We start from the raw sequence: 20,147 nt of genomic DNA on the forward strand, positions 1-20,147 counted from the left end.
AATATTGAATAATATTATTATGATAAGTCAAAAGTGAGGGGAGTGGATAATTAGACAACAGTGATTCCCAGTCTAATATATTGGGGAGGTTGATTATAGTTCTAATTCAAATGTCATTTTCTCCACTTCTTTCTCCTGAATAAATCTTACTAAATTTGTAAAGGAGTATTCGAAATCCTCCTCAGTGGTACAATTTTTAAAGTACTTTTATTGTACATGTTTCACCCTGAATCCAATGATAAAGAGGAGATATAAATATTCGAATATTTATTTATTTATTTATCTATCTTCAAATGTGCCATTACAAACAACAACAAGAATTATAATAATAGTACAAAAAAGGGAAAAGAATAATACAAATAATACAAAAAAGAATAATGGCAAGCTAGAAACTCAAGTCTACTGGAAATTTACCCACACTAACCACGTAAATAAATGTTTGAATACTTAATTCAAATATTAATATTTTGATAAATAATCAAAATTCTGCAAGACCCTCCATTGTATGAATAAAGTTGATATAAGACCTAGTTACAGCAGGAAGCCTTTACCTTAAATCTGCAGTGAATACTCTGGGGGTCTTATTAAAGCAACTCTATTGTCTTTCTGTATTTACGCATTTGCTTATTTCCATTCAGATTACAATTTTCCCCTGCCTCTGTTCAAGTCTGCCGTCACCCTTCATCATCACTGACATCACCCATTTAAGCCACAGAAGGTCTATAGTTTCAAACTTGATACTTTTAAATAGGATTTAAGAAGTCCATCTTGCCATGCTGTCCTACCAGGACAGTCATGAAAGAACTAGAGAAGTAATATAGATTCAAGAATATTTTGGTCTGCTTAGAGAATGACTTCCTTAAGCATAACTGTGATGGAATTCTTCCTGCTCCAAAAACAACTGAGGGATCCTGCACCAAAGATGCTTGGGGCTTAAAGAGGGCTAGAGTGGGGAGAAGAGAAAGACCATACAAATAGGCTTTTGCTCACAAAATGGTGGTTTTCATTCTTAGAATCTGCCTCTTTGGGCATCCAATGTTTTTTGAAATATCAGACACTCTTTTGTAAAATTCACAAAATCTTGAACAGCCACGAAAATGGAACAGAAGTTAAGCACAAAGCCAGATTTTGAAAGCCCTGTTCCTCTTGCACTTTGATCTTTAGATTTTTCATCAACATCAATGCACTTTGTTATATATTAGAAATTCAAAAGTCCCTGTTTGATCTAGCAGCCACCAAGAATACAGTAAGACATCTTTTTTAAAAAATGTACTCACCAGAGCAAATCAGGTAAAGTTGTCTTTAAATGCCTAATATTTCTTTTAAAACTGTTGTGCTAAAATGTTCATTTCTATCAGTGTTATTGGGTGTGGTGGGCTTGTACACTTCTGTAATTGTCTTCTTTTTAAAAGTTTTCTTTGTTTTGTTCTAATTTCAAAGAAAGATCTCTCTTTTTAGCACTAGACAAAAAGAGGTTCTCAGGGACTGTTCTGTACCATCAAGTAAAAATGTCGTTTATATCATTATAAAAAAATATAAATGATAAAATACCATTTATTTGGCAACTAGCATTGTCAAGGAAAAGGAAAGCTCCCTACTTCCCCTTTGTCATTTTGCTGCATTTGTGAATTTCATAGGCCATGAGGTACTGACATCTTGCTATAAATCTCAAACCTGAGGGTTTGAGATGATACTATAGAAACTGTCATTGTTACTGTGGCTTTCTTTTTCATTTTTTTGCTGCTTTCATTTGTGTCTCTCCTGTCTGCTTTTTTCATTATCTCAAATCTTCAAATTATCTTCAAATGTGCCATTACAAACAAGAATCATAATAATAGTACAAAAAAAGGAAAAGAATAATACAAATAATACAAACAAAAATAATGGCAAGCTAGAAACTCAAGTCTTCTGGAAATTTACCCACACTAACCAAGTGCACCATTACCAAAGCAACAACCCAGCCTCCCAAAATAGGAGCTGTGTAAGAACATTATTCAGACTAGCACAAATGCACCGCAGCAGCCCAGAACACCAGAAAAAGGAAACAGATCGTCTATACAGCATCTTCCAGCAAAATGGATACCCTCCCCCCCCGCAACTTTATCAAAAAGTGCCTGACCACTCAACCTACTATGGCACAACGAACAGAAGCTTTGAAAAGGATAACACTGCCATACTTCAGAAACATCTCAGAAACTACCAACAAATTGTCACAACCACAGAGTATTACCGTAGCACACAAACCAACAAAACCCTTCAAAACATCTTAAGTAACCCAAAAGACCCAGTAGCCCAAGAAGAAAAAAACAGTGCAAGGATTGTAGCAGCCACTACGTAGGACAGACAGGCAGAAGACTAGCAGAGCGCATCCACGAACACCAACTAGCAGTCAGAAGACATGATGAAAACTCCCTAATCTCACAACACATGGACAGACTCAACCACACTTTCAACTGGGAAACTGTGAGCTTCTTTTTTGTTGTTTATTCGTTTAGTCGCTTCCGACTCTTCGTGACTTCATGGACCAGCCCACGCCAGAGCTTCCTGTCAGTCGTCAACACCCCCAGCTCCCCCAGGGCCAAGTCCGTCACCTCTAGAATATCATCCATCCACCTTGCCCTTGGTCGGCCCCTCTTCCTTTTGCTTTCCACTCTCCCTAGCATCAGCATCTTCTCCAGGGTGTCCTGTCTTCTCATTATGTGGCCAAAGTATTTCGATTTGGCCTTTAATATCATTCCCTCAAGTGAGCAGTCTGGCTTTATTTCCTGGAGGATGGACTGGTTTGATCTTCTTGCAGTCCAAGGCACTCTCAGAATTTTCCTCCAACACCACCGTTCAAAAGCATCGATCTTCCTTCTCTCAGCCTTCCTTATGGTCCAGCTCTCGCAGCCATATGTTACTACGGGGAACACCATTGCTTTAACTATGTGGACTTTTGTTGTCAGTGTGATGTCTCTGCTCTTCACTATTTTATCGAGATTTGTCATTGCTGTTCTCCCAAGGATTAAGCGTCTTCTGATTTCCTGACTACAGTCAGCATCTGCAGTAATCTTCGCACCCAGAAATACAAAGTCTTTCACTGCTTCTACATTTTCTCCCTCTATTTGCCAGTTATCAATCAAGCTGGTTGCCATAATCTTGGTTTTTTTGTGGTTTAGCTGCAAGCCAGCTTTTGCACTTTCTTCTTTCACCTTCATCATAAGGCTCCTCAGTTCCTCTTCGCTTTCAGCCATCAAAGTGGTATCATCTGCATATCTGAGATGGTTAATGTTTCTTCCAGCAATTTTAACTCCAGCCTTGGATTCCTCAAGCCCAGCATGTCGCATGATGTGTTCTGTGTACAAGTTGAATAGGTAGGGTGAGAGTATACAGCCCTGCCATACTCCTTTCCCAATATTAAACCAGTCCGTTGTTCCGTGGTCTGTTCTTACTGTTGCTACTTGGTCGTTATACAGATTCTTCAGGAGGCAGACAAGATGATTTGGTATTCCCATACCACTAAGAACTTGCCACAATTTGTTATGGTCCACACAGTCAAAGGCTTTAGAATAGTTGATAAAACAGAAATAGATGTTTTTCTGAAACTCCCTGGCTTTTTCCATGATCCAGCGGATATTGGCAATTTGGTCCCTAGTTCCTCTGCCTTTTCTAAACCCAGCTTGTACATCTGGCAATTCTCGCTCCATGAATTGCTGAAGTCTACCTTGCAGGATCTTGAGCATTACCTTACTGGCATGTGAAATGAGTGCCACTGTTCGATAGTTTGAACATTCTTTAGTGTTTCCCTTTTTTGATATGGGGATATAAGTTGATTTTTTCAAATCTGATGGCCATTCTTGTGTTTTCCAAATTTGCTGGCATATCGCATGCATTACCTTGACAGCATCATCTTGCAAGATTTTGAACAGTTCAGCTGGGATGCCGTCGTCTCCTACTGCCTTGTTATTAGCAATGCTTCTTAAGGCCCATTCAACCTCACTCTTCAGGATGTCTGGCTCTAGCTCACTGAGCACACCATCAACGCTATCCCCGATATTGTTATCCTTCCTATACAGGTCTTCCGTATATTCTTGCCACCTTTTCTTGATCTCTTCTTCTTCTGTTAGGTCCTTGCCATCTTTGTTTTTGATCATGCCCATTTTTGCCTGGAATTTACCTCTGATGTTTCTAATTTTCTGGAAGAGGTCTCTTGTCCTTTCTATTCTATTGTCTTCTTCCACTTCTGCACATTGCTTGTTTAAAAATAATTCCTTATCTCTTCTGGCTAGCCTCTGGAATTTTGTATTTAATTGGGCATATCTCCCCCTATCACTGTTGCCTTTTGCTTTCCTTCTTTCTTGGGCTACTTCTAGTGTCTCAGCAGACAGCCATTTTGCCTTCTTGGTTTTCTCTTTCTTTGGGATGTATTTTGTTGCCGCCTCCTGAACAATGTTGCAAACTTCTGTCCATAGTTCTTCCAGGACCCTATCTACTAAGTCCAGTCCCTTAAAACTATTCTTCACCTCCACTGCATATTCCTGAGTAATATTAGTGAGCTCATATCCAGCTGATCTGTGGGTCTTCCCTAATCTCTTTAGTCTGATCCTAAACTGTGCAATAAGAAGTTCGTGATCTGAACTACAGTCAGCTCCAGGTCTTGTTTTTACCGACTGTAGAGATGTCCGCCACCTTTGGCTGCAAAGGATGTAGTCAATCTGATTTCGGTGTTGTCCATCTGGTGAAGTCCATGTATAAAGCCGTCTCTTAGGTTGTTGAAAGAGAGTGTTTGTTATGCAGAGTGAGTTGTCTTGGCAAAATTCTATCAGCCTATGTCCTGCTTCATTTTGTTCTCCCCGGCCATGCTTACCTGTAATTCCAGGTGTCATTTGACTGCCCACCTTAGCATTCCAGTCTCCTGTGATGAAAAGAACATCTCTTTTAGGCGTGTTGTCCAGTAGGTGCTGCAGATCCTCATAGAACTGCTCTACTTCAGCTTCTTCAGCATCTGTGGTTGGGGCGTATATTTGGATCACTGTGATGTTAGATGGCTTGCCCTGAATTTGAATTGAGATCATTCTATTGTTTTTTGGATTGTATCCAAGCACTGCTTTAGCCACTTTCCTCTTAATTATGAAGGCTACTCCATTTCTTCTGTGGTCCTCTTGTCCACAGTAGTAGATCTGGTGGTCATTTGATGTGAAGTGGCCCATTCCAGTCCATTTCAGTTCACTGACGCCCAGAATGTCTATCTTTAATCTTGACATCTCACCAATAACCACATCCAATTTGCCCTGGCTCATAGATCTTACATTCCAGGTTCCAATGGTGTGTTGATCCTTAGAACATCGGATTTGCCATTCACCACCAGCACCGTCGGCCGCTAGCCGTCCTTTCGGCTTTGAGCTAGCTGCGTCATCACGTCTGGGGCTAGTTGGACTCATCCTCTGTTCCTCCCCAGTAGCATTTTGACCATCTTCCGACCTGGGGGTCTCATCTTCCAATGGTATACCGACATATCTCTGGTTGTACTGATCCACTTAGTTTTCACAGCAAGAATACTGGGGTGGATTGCCATTACCTTCCCCAGGGATTGCATTTAGTCTGACCTCTCTGTCATGACCTTCCTGTCTTGGGTGGCCGTTCACGGTTTAGCTCATGGCATCATTGAGGTGCTCAAGCTCCAGCACCACGACAAGGTAACGATCCTTTGCTGAAGGTGAGCATCTTAAAACAAGCCAAATCCAAAAATGCTAGAGAATTCCAGGGAGCTTGGCACTCAGACAAAGCAGCCATCAACAGACACATAGAGGTAAATAACATTTACATACCATTCAAAAGAGGCAATTGAAAAGCCAAAAGACCAGAACACCTCCTTGGCAGCAGTCAACACCCAGATATGGAAAGATTAACATCAGGATTAACACCAGATAAACAATCAAACAGTACATTATACCTTAATAAAAGAACTATTAACTCAGTCAACCAACCAAGCAGCAAACAACAGTCCAATCAAGGAACTCCCAAGGAGAGAACAACACCTCCACCAGCACAAGCTGAACAGTATATAAACAGAGAGCAAGGCCTACTCCCTTTTCACATTGAAGATGTTGCCCAGTCTGGCAATGAAACATCTGCAGGAAAACAAGAAGGCTCAGAGAGCACCAAGAACTCCACAGAATAATACACGTTTATGGTATTCAACAAGTAGGGGGTATTTGAGACAACAGCCCAAGAACACAAAAATAAGCTTGGATGATCTACAGAGACATCATTTTGCAAGCTACAATTGAGAAATCCTAACATTTAGTTACGTAGTTCATTAAGCAGGGTGTAACTGTGGTTCCAGATATACATAAAAAGAAGCTTGTAGGGTTAACAGTTCTGGATTGCAAAAGCTCAGATGAACGCTAGATGTCAGCAAAGAGAGCTTTCTGCATGCTTTTGCTTCTCTCTAGAGGTCATCTGGAGTTTTTCAGTCAAAGCTCTAGCAGCCCTAATGAAAGAACTTAATAGATATGGCCCATTACTTTTACCCTATGGTTTTGTAGGTCTATGCTTACAATACTCCATAGTTAATTCTTTGTTATAACTATTTAAACACATCCAAATACAAATAAAATATTTCATTATACACACTTTTAAGTTTACATACACCCATATGAGAAACAACTTCACTGAATTCTGTATATTTGTTTTAAAATGAAGATGAGTGACTGATATGGTGGTTAGTTTTTACATTTAAAGGCTTCCTGCTAAGAAGAGAAAAAATGTTGGAAAATAGGGAAGAGTATAGCCTTGTAAGGAACACATTTCCCTGACAAAAAACATCAAACCAAAAGCTGTTGTTTTACAATTTTCCATTTTGAATGGGTAGAGAAGGTCAGGAGTTAGCATTTACAGCAATAACTTGGAATTAATCAGATGCTGTCAGCAGAAAAAATTAAGGACAAAGGCTATGGAATGTTGGACATGATCTGACAGGGGTCAACATTCACCACCATGTTTGCTGAAAAATGTTGCTGTTTACAGTTCACTGGATCCAAACATGACATGAAAGGTGAAAAACCATTCTTGTTATTTGTCTAGTTGATCACTGTAGCATAGTGGTTAGGAGACTGGGCCATAAAGTTCCCGGTTCAAATGATACTTTCTCATAAGCTGTCTAGGCACCCTTCGATAATCTAGTCTCTTTCAGCCACTCTACATGGTTAGATGGATGGATATAGATAGACACAGGTAATTGAATTATGCTATGGGAAGTACTGAAACTCTCTCAAGCACTACATAAATGCCAACAATTATTAATAATGGAAAGTGCTGCTTTCATTTGTTAGGATAATAATCCCAAGTGACCAAACATGGAGTGTTTAGTGTGCTTCTGTGACACAATTAAGTATTAGATGTCCCCAATGCACTATCACTATCATAAAATGGTAACATTAATAAGCCACTTAAAGTAATTATGAACATTCCAAACAGTTTTTTTCCTAAGCTGTTTGATTAAGGGTTTTGAATATTTATAAGATTTCTGTTCCTTTTGTGCTAACAAGATTTCAAATCTTGCTTTATTAAGTTGCATTGGATTTTTTTTTTCCTGCAGCTCATTTAACTTCAACATCACAAGCCACCTCACCACATACATGTGTCATTTGATTTAAATCAGCCTGGTTTCTTTCAGATATCACTGTCAGAGGCTACTGAGACATATTTTGCACTTTTTAGATTCATCTGTAATTCTCAAAAACATTGTCTGACAATGGTTAAGAGAAGTAAAGGCCAAGACTTAACCTGTTCTGTTTTACATGTGTGTGATGTATGCAATAGACATTAAAAAGGGAAGCGGCTTCAACTGCCTGCTTGCTCCTGTCATTTTGATGCTATTGACCCCCACTGCAGATGCCTCTGATTGATCAGCCCCAGAGTTTAAATCTTAAGCCTTTTCCTCCCACCCTTTTGACTCAACTGACTATTAGCAATCCATTTCTCAGCTTTGTGATCCAACTGGATGTGCTGTATGTTTATACAATGATTTAGTCTAGACCAGCATGCTGGCTGGGGAATTCTGAGAGTTGAAATCCACACATCTTAAAGTTGCCAAGGTTGAAAGACAATGGTCTAGACTGAGTAGAGCTAGTTCCTATGTTGCCAGCTTCAGCCCTTAAAATTACATCTGTACCTATCAAAGACTAGGTCCACCAACTGCACTGAAAAACCACACGCTGGATTTAAAAATACAAAGGATATAAAAAGGTGCTCATGTTTACAGAGAACAATCAACTGCTTTGAGTGGCTTCACCCTACTATGCAGTAATAGTTTTATTTTGTAGCCTGCCTAGGCAGTTTTTGCCAATTTAGAATCAGAGAGTGCGGCACCAAGGAGTTAAAACAAGGGAGATCCCTCCCTCCCTCCTTCCCTCCAGCAGTTCTAAACATGCATAACAGGAGTAATCCCTCTGGAATATGCCTGTGATTTTGTTGCTGTTACTATTTGTAATTTTAACTTTATTTCCAAATAAAAGTCCATAGGGAACTGAAAGGAACACTGAACTTCATTAACTTCATACTTCCTAACTAGGCCAGTGCCAGAGTTGCATGTTATGAATCTGAATTCAGAGTATCCACAGATAATACTTTTGATTTTTTTTTCCATTTCTCTAATATCATACGCTCAAAACAATACGATCTGCTATTTGTAAGGTTACAGTGATCAATGTTTCATGTATGTTGATGCATCAATAACCTTAAATTGGTCCATTTTCATATCATAAGATATTGTTCAGACATATGATGGACTTTTCCCCAAAATTCTTTACCCAAATTCTTTACACCTTTTCCTTTGAAATGCTTATAGGAGATGGAAAAATTGTAAAGGAATTTAGGAAAGAAGGAAGAGTGAGAAAGAAACTCAAAGCAACCCTGCTGATATTCCCTTGAGAAAAACCAGGTTAAGCAACAGGCATGGCAAAGATTCCAGAAATGCTTTTTACTGCAGTAAAATTGAATTACAGAGACATGAAAGCCTGTCCAAGTTTCTCTCTTATGTTAAACAAAATCAAGGCAGGTTTATTTTGAGTTTCTTTCTCACACTTTCCTCTTTCTCAGGACTGTGCCATCTTTTCTACAAGCACTCCCCCCCTTAATGGTTCATTCCTTCCTGCCCCATCCAAGGTCAGCTCTAAATTCCTTTACAAAAATAGAGAACCTCTTTTAAAGAAATCAAAATATATATTTTAAAATCTTGGGCACCAAGGGATCTAATGTTCTTATATAAACTATGCTTACTGACATTTCTTCACTATTTATGAAGTTTCCATGTAAGAAAAGAGATCAGAAAGGAAGTAGGAATTTTAAGTATTTTGTAACACCACAATATATTATGCAATATTACAATATTAGCCCATTATTTATTTTATATTATTTTATTTTTGAAGGACTGGACTAATGTGAATGTAGTATTTCTCTAGTATTCATTAACACAGTCCTTTATTAAGGCTTTTATGAGATCCTTAAAAAAGGTGCACCTACTTTGAGACCTGCACAAACTGACCCCATAATGCAGCCACACTTTTTCAAAACCCACAGTCTTGCACTTGCACTTGAGAATAATTCTCTCACTGTCCACAGCCATATTCCCTTATATATATATATATATATATATATATATATATACATACATACACACACACACACACACACACACACACACATACACACACACACACATACACACACACACACACACACATATATATATATATATTGAAGGACTGGACTCATGTGAATGTAGTATTTCTCTAGTATTCATTAACACAGTCCTTTATTAAGGCTTATACACACACACACACACACATTTGGGGGAGTGGGTGGTGCCTTTGAGTCAGTGTTGACTCCTGGTGACTGCCTGGACAAGTCCTTGAAGTTTCCTTGGCAAGATTTCAGAAGTGGCTTGCCATTGCCTCCTTCTTCCTAAGGCTGAGAGAGAGGGACTGGCCCAAAGTCACCCAGCTGGCTTGTGCCTAAGGCGGAACTAGAACTCACAGTCTCCCGATTTCTAGCCTGGCACCTTAATCACTAAACCAACCCCTCTTCTTTAATATATTTTATTAGAACTTACCTTGCATGCTCACATACTGTATATATAATGTATTTGTGATCCTGCAACAATTTGATCTGCAGATATGCTAGTGAGTAACATTTACTTTTACTTTTATTTATTACTCAGGTGTCTTGCCCACTCCCTACCTAAATAATAAATAAGTTCCTCTTCTGTTTGTTTCCATATTACTTTATTCCATACTACTTTATTCAGGACTCTGACACAATGATCAGCCTTGTCTATCTTGAACCAGCATCCCCAGCCCTCCTTATTCTGAATCATACCGTTTGCATTTGGATAGCTGTTCCCATAAGAACAAAATAAGCAATTTTAGCATGATTTACAAATCATGTGCCAAAGAACAAATTGCAAAGGAAAAGATAATAACTCCATTCTAGTGCTTCTTTGAGATATAAGCTATACCATTTATGGCAAATGATTCAATAAAAGACAGTATAGAGACATATTATATGCTTGGAAATTAGTTTCTGAGAAGCAGTTTTCTTGGCAATAAGTGATCATCTTCTCTCTCTGATGAAAAATGAAATGCTTACTCCCTTTTCAAATACCTCACCTTGATCCTTCAAGGAAGCTTAAGATAACCAATCCCAAGAAGGCTGGAAACACTTTCCTAGACTATCTTCTCTGTCTGAATCATTTATCTCAGTTTTGGACAAGCCCAGGCCTAATGTTATGTGAATCGAGTAATGTTCCTTTAATGGAGGTTCTTCTCCTCACTGCCTCCCCCTGTTCCTCCAAAACTGCCTTAGTGATTTCCCAACATCAGCAGATTAGGAAGGCATGCTGTGGGAGCTATATCTCATACTGATTGAAAGACTAGCAGTTACCAAAACTGAAAAGATGGGAACTGCCTCCCTTTCATAAAAGAGAAGCCCATCCAGCCTTTGCACAGAAAGAGTAGGAGAAAATGGACAAGTGTTTTGCTGCCTTAATTGCCTATACACAGATGTATACATGTCTCATTTGAAAGTAGAGCACTCACTGGCATTCCCATACTGTAACTTTTATCTTCTTTCCAATGAGGACTAATAATCAAAGTTCTTAGATTCTTGTTCCTTGGATTAACTGCTTCTAGTCCTAAATGTTATGTGTGCTCCTCAGTCAGTGCTTGTTACACCTCTGCTCCATAAGCTGCACTGGTTACCAGTATGCTTCCAGGTTCAACTCAAGGTTCTGATTGTAACCTATTAACCCTTCATAGCTTGGGACCGGGTTGTTTGAGGGACCTCTCCCCAACCACCTTTCTTTGATTATGTCTATCCATCCCATACAGTCCAGCAGAAGAAGCATGCTCCAGGCCCCATCTATTGCAGAATGCCATCTGGTGGGGCCCAGGAAGACAGCCTTTTCTATCATGCACCTGCCCTTTGAAATATTCCCTCAGAAATGAGATTGGCCCCAACCCTACTGGCTTTTCACAAGGCCTTAAAGGTTCTGCCACTGGGCTTGGGGACCAATAGAGGATCCTGCTGGTTCTTTTCCCTAATTCTCTGCTGAGATGGCTTCTGGTCAAGATGATGCTGTAGTCAGTTATTGACAGTCTCTTGCATCCCCCTACAATTTTTATCCAGATGATTCTTTGGTATGTTAACAATTATTATCAGAGTGAGACACAGGTGATTATGTGTATTTTGATGATCTGAGATTTTTAAATTATTATTATCTACATGAATGGCACCAAAGAAAGTTCTACCACCATTTCAGTAATAATCTCAGCAGCTGCTGAGAAAGATATGATGGCTGTTTTCCTCAAGATTAGAGAAGATACCAATGCTGTTAAAGCACTGTTAATACTGTTCCAGAATGGATACAGCTGACATCAGGATATCTCAGAGGAAGATAGTGGGAAGCCATTATATCTATAATTGGTTTACTAAAGGTGGCTGAAAGTCTTCAGGACAAAATAATGTCTTTGGAATCTCACTTTTGTCAGGTTAATCTGTGTATCATCAGAATTCTGGAAGAAGCTAAGAAAGAGTGGGAGGCCCCATTTTGTGACAGTTCTTCTTCCTCCTTGGCCAGTTCCAATCAGTGTTGGTGGAAGGGGAGGTATCAAGCCTGAGGCAACTGCTTTATGGGTGCCTCAGGGCTCCACCATCCTTTTCAATATCTACATGAAGCCATTGGATGTGGTCATTTGTTGATTTAAGGTAAGGTATCATTAATACTCCTTTGGGTATTTCTATAGCCACCCATCTCATAGGAAAGTGACTGTAGGCAGCCTACAATAAAAGGTATCATTAATACTCCTTTGGGGGGAGATGGGCAGTAATAATAAATAAATAAATAAGCAGATGATATCCAATTATACATTGTTGAGGTCCTATCCCAGTGTCTGGAGGCTATGAGGGTCTGAAGAACAGGTTGCAGCTCAACCATGCTAAGACTGAGTCATTATAGGTTCTGGGTCCCCTGGATTTGGGAGTTGGAGTGTTTCCATCTTTGGATCTGGATAGGGTAGCACTGCCCCATTCAGACTTAGTGCACAATCTGGAGGTTCTTTTGGACTCATAGTTCCTGCTTGAAAAGCAAGTGGCAGCTGTGGCCAGGTGAGCTTTTGCACAACTGAAACTTGTGCACCAGTTGCACCTGTCCTGTTCAGACTATGAGGCAGCCAGACAGGGTTATCAAAACCACTCTTTATTAATACAACTATTTACAATAATAAGTCCTTGTGATCAATGAGGTAGGCTGGTTCTGATCAAGTCCACCCAGGTAACAACAGGAGAACCAGCAAGGTTACAGGAGAAGGCTGTGGCAAAACAGCTATGAAGGATTCACTGACCAGAGCTGGGAAACTGGATGAATCTAGGGCACGTGGCAAGACTGGAACTGGAGGCAAGTGTCCATGATCTGAAACACCACCCGAACTAGGCTGGCACCTGGAAGCTAGGTGAGACCAAACTGGAACCACTGGGCAAGGCTTGGCTCTGGAGACAAGACTGAACTGAACTGGACAAACCAGGCTAGACTGGGCACTGGAAGCAAGACTGCACTGGGCTGAAGACTCAGGGAAAGGCTGATAACTTGGAACAAGACTAGATTTGGCTGGAGATTCCAGGCTAGGCTGGGAGCTTGGCTCATCACTAGGCTGGACTGGAGGCTCTTGACTGGGCTGGGAGCTTGGAATACAACTGGACTGGACTGCAGATCCTGGACAAGGCTGAGAACCTGGAGCACAAGACTGGCCTGGAGTCCCTGGGTGATTAAAGCACTAGACTGGACTGGAGATTCTGGGCAAGGCTGGAAGCTGGAAGCACGATGAAACTGGACTGGAGATTCTGGGCAAGGCTGGAAGCTGGAATCATGATGAAACTGGACTGGAGATCCCGGACTCGGCTGAGAGCTAGGAACAAGGCTAGGAACACTCTTGGAACAAGCCAAATGGCAGCAGTGAGGTCCGAAACTGGATGTGAGGCTGAGGTTGCTGGATTCAGCAAGGAGAAGATCCTCTGTGACAACCTGTGCAGGATACAGGTCCTCTACAATAGGAAACGCAGGCGCTGATTCCCCTCCGGCTACAGATGAGGTTTCCAACACAGGTAAGGACTCTTCCGCTGGGGCTGCAAGCTCGAAGGATCAGTTGCCTCCATCAGCTTGCTCTTCACATGTCTGCTTTTTATGCTGATCCCTTGTGTGCCTATTCCCCTCTGCAGCCAATCAGGCTGCCTTCTCCTTCACACACTTTTCTGCACGCCTTTCCCGTGTGCTGATTGGAGGATTCAAATCCTCTTCCAAAGACTGGCCAATCAGCGTCTGTAACTTATCCCACACTGCTGAGTCACTTCTGGGTTTTGCTTTCCCAGTTTCTGCCTGGTAAGTTTCTGCTTCCCCTTCTGACTCAGAAAGAGTTTCGTTTTCTGAGTCAGAAGCCAGCTGAAACCTCACAGCGCTTATTCCTGGACCAGATACCTCTGCTCATGGTCACTCACACCTTAGTCACCTCCAATTGGACTACTGCATGGGGCTGCCCTCAAAGACTATCTGGAAGTTTCAGGTAATCTAGAATGCAGTGGTGTGGGTGTAGGTGGTTACACTTATATAACACTGCTACTCATGAGCTGCACTGGCTCCCAGTAGGCTTCTGGGTATGATTCAAGTACTGGTTATCACCTTTAAAGTCCTACATGGCATAGGACTGGGTTACTTGTTGGACCACCTTCTCCCATGATCATCTGCCTGTCCCACATGCTCCCATAGGAGGAACATGCTCCAGGTTCCCTCTTTTAAACTTTGTCATCTTATGGGACCTAGGAAGCATACCTTATTGGTGGTTGTCCCTGTGCTCTGGAACAATCTCCCCACCCCACCCTGATATATGACTGTTAGCTCTTCAAGGTAGATAAGACTAGGAATCCAATGTCATGTAGGTCAATACTACTTTTATTGTAAAGCTATAATAACAGAATCTTGCAAGTCGAAATGTGCTTCCTCCCTTTATCTTCATGAGAACTAGGGAGGATTTTGTCTGAGATGTTTACTCAGGTTACATTCCTGCCCCAGACTGAGTTCTCTTTTATCTGACCATTGTCTTATAGTGGCTCTTCCTCCTGTCCCTCAAGGCCATTCCCTCTGCCCTCTACAATGACAGGTCTCAACTTTGCTCACCTTTAGGAAAGCCAGTAGGACCTGGCTTTTTCTCCAGGTATTTGGTTCCAGTTGAGCTGAGTCCAGTTTTGGTTATTTTTATTATTGTGTTTGGCTGCCATTTTATATTTTGCATTGTGTATTTATATAATTTATTGTGTGTGTCTTTTGGTTCTTTTGGTTTATTGTTTGTTTTTCCTTTGTACGTTAGTTGGGTGGCCTTACAAATCCAGTAAATAAATAAATAAATACATACTAATCACATTTCTATAGCCACCCATCTCATAGGAAAGTGACTGTAGGCAGCCTACAATAAAAACCATAATAAAAAACTAAATATTAAAAACTATACTTAAAAGACATCAACAATATTATTAATAACAAGATAGTAGAGAAAATAGATGTTAAAAACAATGCAGCCATCTCATCAAATAGCCATTTCCTTGAAATCCTCAGACCTGCTGATATAGCCATGTTTTAAGGGACTTCCAGGATGATGTCAAAGATGGGGCCAATCTCACCTCAGTGGGCCACGATGTTCCACAGAGTGTGTACCATGGCAGAAAAGGCCCAAATCCTGGGTCCCACCAGATGAAACTCTTTCACAGATGGGACCCACAGCACACCTCTTCTGCCAGACCTGATGGGATGGGCAGATGTAATCAGGTGGAGGCAGTTCCTCAGATAACCTGGCCCTATGCCCTGAAGGACTTTAAAAGTCAAAACCAGCACCTTGAATTGGACTTGAAAGCAAACTGGCAGCCAATGCTGCTCATGAGGCAGAGGTGTAACATGTGCCGTTCTAGGGGCACACCTAACTGCCCATGCCACTGGATTTTGTACCAGCTGAAGCTTCTGAATACTCTTCAAGGACAGCCCTGTGTAGAATACATTACAGTAGACCATTCGGGAGCTGACCAGGGCATGAGTCATTGTGAGCAGAGCCTCCAGGTCTAGGAACAGGTGCAACTGGCATATAACACAAAGCTGTGCAAAAGCCCTCCTAGACACGACTGCCACCTCTTCTTTGAGCAGGAGTCATGAGTCTAGGAGGACCCCCTAGTTGTGAACCAGGTCTATTTGGGGCAGTGCGATCCCATCCAGTACCAAAGATGGCATAGTTCCTGAGCTGGAGGGCCCCATACCCCAGAACCACTCAGTCTTGCCAGTGTTCAGCTGAAGCCTGTTGTTCCCCATCCAGGCCCCTACACCCTTCAGGCATCGGGATAGGACATTCAACAGCATCACTTAAGTTGCCAGGGGCAGAAAGGTATAATTGGGTATCATCAGTGTACTGATCATACTTCACCCCATGGCAGCTAAATAAATAAATACATTTTGTCAAAGCTTTAATTCAAAAAGTATAGGCTCTGTTGAAAGATTATCAAGTAGATGTTGGAAAGGGTCACAAATTAGAGCTTCTCTTTTTTGTACTGTTGTACTTTCCTTAGATTTGGTACAAGAAATGAAATTCTAAAGAAGGCCCATGTGATGTGTAGAATCAAAGAGGACTTTCAAACTTCTCATATTATGCTTTTTCCTGATTTTACTGAGGAAGTCCCATTACACAGCATAAAATGTTTAATGACATGAGAAACATCATTTGAGAAAAGAAACTTCAATACTTTATTGGGTCTGTGACTAACTTTGTTCTGAAATTATCAAATGTACTCAGAAATTATTTTATAATCATGTGGAAGCTGAAAAGTAGCTTGTTGAAAGAAGAGCACATTTTCCCCTTTTAATGTTTCGCCACTACATTCACTGCTATTCAGGTTGTTCAATTTATTTATCTTTGGCTCTTAATTAGACAATTTTACTGACTTTTGTATGACCTTGGTGACAGGAAAAAGCATCTTAAGCTCTTTTACATGTGTGCTCTTTTTCTTTCTTCTCCATCCTGTCTTTTTTGTCCTCTTTTTTAAACTACTCTTTTTTAAAAGATTAGTTTACCCTCTTTATTAAACTTTGTTTCCTTTTCTTTTCCCACTGGGTTCATATAACACTAACAATAAGAATTCCCTGATGAGATAGCCTATAAATAAAAGGATCCTATTGCCCATCCATATCAACCTGACCTCCAATAGTACTCATGACACAGGCAAAAAAACATCTACAGACCAAAGCTAAAATAAAATAAAAAATCTAATCAGTCCCCTTGGGAGACTATCTGTGTCAAATATCCCAAACCAAGGAGGACACTAGAGTGGCCGGCTTAGGTAAGTTGACATTATGTACAGTATTCTCCAGGTGTCTGTGATGGCACCAATGCTTTCTGCTTCTGTTTCTATTCCTCAGTAGGCACAACACACTTCCCCAGACCAGCCTGACAAATCACAAGCTGAGGACCTTGGGTATTTACCTTATTCAGCCCACTGGATGATTTCTGAGCCTTCAGTTTTCTGAATTTCTAATAAAGCTTTAGGAAGGTTCCAATTTGTTTCAGGTTATTTTTAACTCAAAAATCCATCACATTTCTTCAAAACAGTAGGATCTGAATTTTCCCCTGCATTTTTAAAATGTTCTTTAGTTTAATGAAAAATAAATTTATTTCAAAGAAGAAAATGTTGGTGTACACTTCTTCCATGTACCTTCGTTTTTGGCTGACTGAAGGTGTGCAGTATGTGAATGTCCTATCTTTCACTGTCCTTCACTTTTAACAGGGATTCTATGGATTAAGATCTGTGAAGAGGCAGGAAGGCTGAAGAATTGAGAAGAGTTACATAACAGCAACAAAAAACACTTGCCCTCTTTGCTACTTTGCAATAAGGAAATACATGTAAGCTCAAACAGACTGCAGTAAAACCTCAATTTTACAGATGCCCAGATGCAAGCAACCAAATCTGACTTTGGACTTCACCAAAGTATGTAAATTATGTAAACTGAAATTTAACTGGCTTTTGGCAACCCTTCCCCCAAACTGGTTAGTTAAATTGGGGTTAGGTAAAGGTAAAGGTTTCCCTTGACGTAAAGTCCAGTCGTGTCCGACTCTAGGGGGCGGTGCTCATCTCCGTTTCTAAGCCTTGGAGCCGGCGTTGTCATAGACACTTCCGGGTCATGTGGCCAGCATGACGACTCGGAACGCCGTTACCTTCCCGCCGAAGCGGTACCTATTGATCTACTCACATTTGCATGTTTTCGAACTGCTAGGTGAGCAGGAGCTGGGACGAGCAACGGGAGCTCACCCTGCCGCGCGGTTTCGAACCGCCGACCTTCCGATCGACAGCCCAGCGGTTTAACCCGCAGCGCCACCGCGTCCCACATTGGGGTTACATTGTTCAAAAATAAATTCTAAAGCACCATGAGTATTAGTAGAAAAACAGAAGTTTTTGTTCCTGGAGATAGAAATATTCCAGATTTTATCAAATGTGATTCAACTATATATACTGGACAAGTAAAGTAGTTGCTACTTACTTGAAGAAAAGAGACTAATGTTATGTCATACTTGTAAGGAAAAAAAAACTACTACAATCCTGATGGTGCTGAAGCACCATGTACAAGAAAATGCTTTCAAGAAATGGAGACCCATCTTTTTCCCTGTTCAGCAGACACAAGTCACATGCTCTACAGTGTTCTCCGAAAGAGTCTTCCAAACCACTCTGTAAGTCTTGACATTCTTCTAGATATAATTGAAATGACAATGCAGGATATCTGTCACATTTTGAAGACTGTTCTTTTTTTCATTGACATTGGTATGGCTGACGAACATCAGAAGGCTCTCTTCTGGATTACAAGAAGAGTAATGTATGAAGTACTGTATATATGAAGTATATGCCTCTGTATGCCTCTGTTAAGTATCTAAGCATATTGGCATACTTTCAGCAAAGTGCAAACTGCCAGAGAACTGGTGCTACAATAGCTACAGTTTCCAGTTAATTTACTAAACTGGCCTTCTACAGCTCATTATTTTCACTCGAAACATTAAAAAAAAAAATCTTTTTGCATGAAGCTGCCAGTAGCTTCCTTCTGGGAAAGATCGTTACCTTGTTGTGGTGCTGGAGCTTGAGCACCTCAGTGATGCCATGAGCTAAACCGTGAAGGGCCACCCAAGACAGGAAGGTCATGACAGAGAGGTCAGACTAAATGCAATCCCTGGGGAAGGTAATGGCAACCCACCCCAGTATTCTTGCTGTGAAAACTAAATGGATCAGTACAACCAGAGATATGTCGGTATACCATCGGAAGATGAGACCCCCAGGTCGGAAGATGGTCAAAATGCTACTGGGGAGGAACAGAGGATGAGTCCAACTAGCCCCAGACGTGATGACGCAGCTAGCTCAAAGCCGAAAGGATGGCTAGCGGCCGGCGGTGCTGGTGGTGAATGGCGAATCCGATGTTCTAAGGATCAACACACCATTGGAACCTGGAATGTAAGATCTATGAGCCAGGGCAAATTGGATGTGGTTATTGGTGAGATGTCAAGATTAAAGATAGACATTCTGGGCGTTAGTGAACTGAAATGGACTGGAATGGGCCACTTCACATCAAATGACCACCAGATCTACTATTGTGGACAAGAAGACCACAGAAGAAATGGAGTAGCCTTCATAATTAATAGTAAAGTGGCCAAAGCAGTGCTTGGATACAATCCAAAAAATGATAGAATGTTCTCAATTCGAATTCAGGGCAAGCCATCTAACATCACAGTGATCCAAATATACGCCCCAACCACAGATGCTGAAGAAGCTGAAGTAGAGCGGTTCTATGAGGATCTGCAGCGCCTACTGGACAACACGCCTAAAGAGATGTTATTTTCATCACAGGAGACTGGAATGCTAAGGTGGGCAGTCAAATGACACCTGGAATTACAGGTAAGCATGACCTGGGGGAACAAAACAAAGCAGGACATAGGCTGATAGAATTTTGCCAAGACAACTCAGTCTGCATAACAAACACTCTCTTCCAACAACCTAAGAGATGGCTTTATACATGGACTTCACCAGATGGACAACACCGAAATCAGATTGACTACATCCTTTGCAGCCAAAGGTGGCAGACATCTATACAGTCAGTAAAAACGAGACCTGGAGCTGACTGTAGTTCAGATCACGAACTTCTTATTGCACAATTTAGGATCAGACTAAAGAGATTACGGAAGACCCACAGATCAGCTAGATATGAGCTCACTAATATTCCCAAGGAATATGCAGTGGAGGTGAAGAATAGATTTAAGGGACTGGACTTAGTAGATAGGGTCCTGGAAGAACTATGGACAGAAGTTCGCAATATTGTTCAGGAGGCGGCAACAAAATACATCCCAAAGAAAGAGAAAACCAAGAAGGCAAAATGGCTGTCTGCTGAGACACTAGAAGTAGCCCAAGAAAGAAGGAAAGCAAAAGGCAACAGTGATATAGGGGGAGATATGCCCAATTAAATGCAAAACTCCAGAGGTTAGCCAGAAGAGATAAGGAATTATTTTTAAACAAGCAATGCGCAGAAGTGGAAGAAGACAATAGAATAGAAA

General features: G+C 41.0%; 1 protein-coding gene across 1 annotated transcript in view; it reads right to left on the bottom strand.

The window, feature by feature from the left end:
• The window catches only part of SPON1 (spondin 1), a 343,853-nt gene that overhangs the window by 240,988 nt on the left and 82,718 nt on the right, over positions 1 to 20,147 (bottom strand). The gene's annotated exons all lie outside the window — the stretch shown is intronic.

Source organism: Candoia aspera, chromosome 1, assembly GCF_035149785.1.
Source record: "Candoia aspera isolate rCanAsp1 chromosome 1, rCanAsp1.hap2, whole genome shotgun sequence".
In the NCBI taxonomy this organism is placed as follows: Eukaryota; Metazoa; Chordata; class Lepidosauria; order Squamata; family Boidae; genus Candoia; species Candoia aspera.